The sequence below is a fragment of the Chiloscyllium plagiosum genome, chromosome 31 (genome assembly GCF_004010195.1).
Source record: "Chiloscyllium plagiosum isolate BGI_BamShark_2017 chromosome 31, ASM401019v2, whole genome shotgun sequence".
NCBI lineage: Eukaryota > Metazoa > Chordata > Chondrichthyes > Orectolobiformes > Hemiscylliidae > Chiloscyllium > Chiloscyllium plagiosum.
This window is the reverse complement of record NC_057740.1, coordinates 19,855,959-19,860,053: the sequence shown is the minus strand read 5'-3', so window position 1 is coordinate 19,860,053 and position 4,095 is coordinate 19,855,959. Positions and strand designations below refer to the sequence as shown.

Here is a 4,095-nt window from a genome sequence, read left to right as displayed (position 1 = left end):
CCTGGAGTGGGTGTGATGGTGGGGGGAATGGGGGTGGAGTCATGAGCAGGGGTAGTGCTCCCCTCGGGGTTCTGGGGGGTGGGGATAGTGACAGTGGGGTCTGTGGGGGGCGTGTCAGCAGAATGCAGGTGAGTGGCGCTGGTGGGTGCGGAAGTGGTGGTGACCACGGCAGTAGGGGTTACGGAAGTCACTGAGCATGTGGCATCAGCGATGATGTGAGGGGCGGAAGTGATGTCACATGTGATGCATGAGGAATTGTGAGGGGCGGAAGTGGTTGTGGCCGTGATGAGGGCGGAAGTGACGGGCGGAAGTGGTTGTGGCCGTGATGAGGGCGGAAGTGACATCATTAATCAGTGTGGGGGTGGCAGCTGCATCAGCCGCATGGCTAATGGCGTTTGAGTAGTTTCCGAGGCCAGGGGAATCTTCTGGAATGTTTGAGGAGCGCAGGTTATGGAGTTGGGTAGATACAAGTTTGTTGTACTTACAGTTTTTGATGTTTGAGATGGAATTGAAATATTGTTTGTTGAGAGTATGAATTCTCCTGAGGATGTAGTACAGAGTGGAGAGCCAACTCCCCAGTGGATAAGACTCATGGCTCCCATTGGTTGCTGAGGAAGGACAAGTAGACTTGGAGGCTGCAAGATTCCAGAACTCGTCCAGAAGTTTCTCCACAAACACTGAGGAGCAAGCACACCCATGTCGCATTTGTAGTCATAGGATCTGCCCCAGACAAAGCTACCAAAACAGGTGAAAGTGTACTGTCCATGCCAAAGGGTGAAGCAATTTCAAGACAGAGCTATGTAAATAAATCAGCTGAAGGATGAGGAGTTGATACAGCTAAATTATATCACTGCTTCAAAAGTGACCGCAATTAAGATAAAACTCCAGGTAAATGACCACCCCGTATACATGGAGTTCAACACATGTACCGCTGTATCTATTGGGAGAAAACCTTTAGGAAACTCCGATGGGTATCATGTCTTTAAGCCAGCAAGGCTCGATGGGCCACATGCATTGGGAGCCCTTATGTATTATTATTACTGTAACCCCAGTTAAGTATTTGCAACAGTCTGCCTCCCCTTCCTGGTGGTGCAGGGGCCAGGTCCCAACTTTTGGGAAGGGAAGGGTTATTAAAAAATCCACATGGGTTGGCAACAGATCTATAAAATGGATACTATATGAAGTCATCAGGAAGTATCCTAAAGTATTCCAAAGGGCTTTATAATTCATTGTCTTGTGAACAGATAATAGGGATAACACTCTGAAGATTAGAAGACTCAAGAATGAAATAGTTACACATGGCTAGAACAAGAAACAATGTTTACGCAAAAGAAATTTTATAAAGACAACCTTAATGGGAAAGGTCCATGTCCCCAAACCCTACGCTGAGACCTCTCACCCCACAACTTCTACCCTATGAATCCTCCACAAAAATCGCTTACCTTTTGACTAGTCCCAGTCTCGATGGCTGCTTCTTTGCCAGTAGTCTGTGCCCAGGATGCCTTGCTATTGAGGGCTGCCTCCCTCCAGCTGATTGGTTGAGAAAACTGCCAATCAGTACCTAGATCCCTGATTGAGATTTGCTCCTGCGAGCTTTCTCACTGGTAGGGATTGGTGGGGGGGCTATAACTCACCTCTAAAAACACCTGCCCCACACTTGGCTGAAAAAAAATAGAAAATCCTGGCCAATTTCAATATTATTTATGTAACAGCAGGTCTTATGAGGTTGACTGTAATCAACTTGGTGAGCATAGAGCACAGTGCAACAGTCAGAAATGAAGTGCAAGTAAGTGAGTGCTGCTTAACTGAAATTTAGCTTAACTTTTTAGTTTTAATTTAAATTTAAGCTTAAATCTGAGTTTAAAATAAAATTTTACAAACTGCAGAAAAGTTCACCAGGGTTAACCTGGTGATAGTCAACTATCAACAAGCTGAATTTATTGCCTCAATTGGTGTCAATTAATGAGAAAGCTACTGAGTCAATAGTTGTAACTTGGGTGAGGCTCAAAGATGTGTCCAAAAATCAGCAAAATCTACAATAGCATGAGAATGGACATCATTGAGCAAACACAGTACAAAGTAGAAATTGTTGAGGGAAGGACCATTTGACTCCATGTTCCCAATTGCTTTTCCTATCCTGTGGTTTCCTCAGAGACCAATTATGTATCTATCTCAGCTTTAAATATAGTCAACAAAGAAGCACAATCCTCTAGGGTCGAGAATTCCAAAGCTTCCCTTTGAGTGAAGAAATAGCTCATCGCCTTAAGTCCTAGATGACTGAACTATTATCCTTATCTAAACTTATCTTAGATTTGTCAGCACAGGGAAACAATTTCTCCATGCTTATCCCCTTAAGCCCCTTCAGAATCTTATATGTTTCAATGAGATTACTTTGAATCTTCTAAACTTTATGAGAATACAGGTTTAATTTAGCCAATCTCTCCTCAAAGGACAGCCCCCCTCTTTCAGGGCATATCTAATGAACCTTCACTTTTCAAAGCAAGTATATCCTTCCTTAAAATGGAGACCAAACCTACACATAACTCTCTATGTGTGGCCTCAGCAACATTCTGGATAATTATATCAAGACTTCTTTATTCTTTTACTCTAATCCCCATACAATAAAAGCCAATATGGCATTTCCTCCTCAACTGCTCCTGTAATATTTTGAGTTGCTTGAGTTGCATGTCTTTCTAAACATCAACATTTACAAGTTTCATACCTTTTAAAAAAAATTCCTACATTCCAAAAGTGGATGATCTCACACTTCTCCACATTATGCTCTGACAACCTGCCTATATTATTTGCAGTCGGCCTTGGTCCTTCTCACAATTTACCTTCCCTCATAGCTTTGTATTGTCAGCAGACTTTGATGCATTAATCTGTGCCTCTTTGTCTAAGTGATGTAGATTGTGAATAGCTGCAGTCCAATATTTGATCCTTGAACACTGCCAAGTTGAGAATGTCACACTTTGCCCACTTTTTGTATCTTTTGCCAATCAAAGTGATCCTGGTTGGTCAAGAAATTCAGTCACTTTTATCATGCTGGTCTGCCACATTACGTTTGTAATATGTGTGTCTAATCATTGGAATTATGCAATTTAATATTTCACAGCTGCTGTTAGTGATCTATACACAACTGCCCGTAATGTTGTAATTTTTTTTATTTCTTAGATTTACCTGTGAAGTCTTCAGTACCTGCTAGCCTCTTATTAGATGCACTTGTAGCACTGAAACGATTTCATCATTAATAACCAAAACTACTCCTCCCCGCTATTGAATCTCTCGTTTCCAGTTGATGTTAAAACCTTGATATAATTAATTCCCAGTTCTGATCATCTTCAAACTATGTCTTAGTAGTGCTATGTTATAGCCTCCAAGTTGCATTTGCAATAGTAATTCATTCAGTTTTATGTTTCTCCTGTACGCAGTTGCGCAAAGGCTCTGTTTTTTCTGTTTTTATAATCTGAATCTAGATTTAGACATGGTTGGTTTAAAAATAATGATACATACTGCTCACATTAATCTGTCCAGATCTTTTCATGGATAAAATGACAGGTAACCAAAAGGTAATATGATACAGAACCAGTTTATCCTGAGGCAAAAGTTTTACTTGCCAAAAAAAGCAGCATGGATGACTGAGTTAGGAGATGGCATACAACAGTCAAAAAGCTTACTAAAGAGCAAAGTAAAAAGCACTCACCCAGTTTAATGAGAAAGATACTATGAACAACAAATAGTGGGCAATTTGATTATAGAACATAGAACATAGAACATAGAACAATACAGCGCAGTACAGGCCCTTTGGCCTTCGATGTTGCGCCGATCCAAGCCCACCTAACCTGTACTAACCCACTATCCTCCATATACCTATCCAATGCCCGCTTAAATGCCCATAAAGAGGGAGAGTCCACCACTGCTACTGGCAGGGCATTCCATGAACTTACAACTCGCTGAGTGAAGAACCTACCCCTAAATTCAGTCCTATATCTACCCCCCCTTAATTTAAAGCTATGCCCCCTTGTAATACCCGACTCCATACGCGGGAAAAGGTTCACACTGTCAACCCTATCTAACCCCCTAATCATCTTATAC

General features: G+C 41.8%; 1 protein-coding gene across 2 annotated transcripts in view; it reads left to right on the top strand.

Annotated features, from left to right (window-relative positions):
• The first annotated feature begins 1,679 nt into the window (after positions 1-1,679).
• LOC122565299 (actin-like) overlaps positions 1,680-4,095 on the top strand; it is a 48,428-nt gene continuing 46,012 nt past the window's right edge. For both annotated transcript variants that reach the window (XM_043721109.1, XM_043721110.1), the window contains exon 1: positions 1,680-1,786. The gene's annotated coding sequence lies outside the window, so the exon portion shown is untranslated. The remainder of the gene's footprint in view (positions 1,787-4,095) is intronic.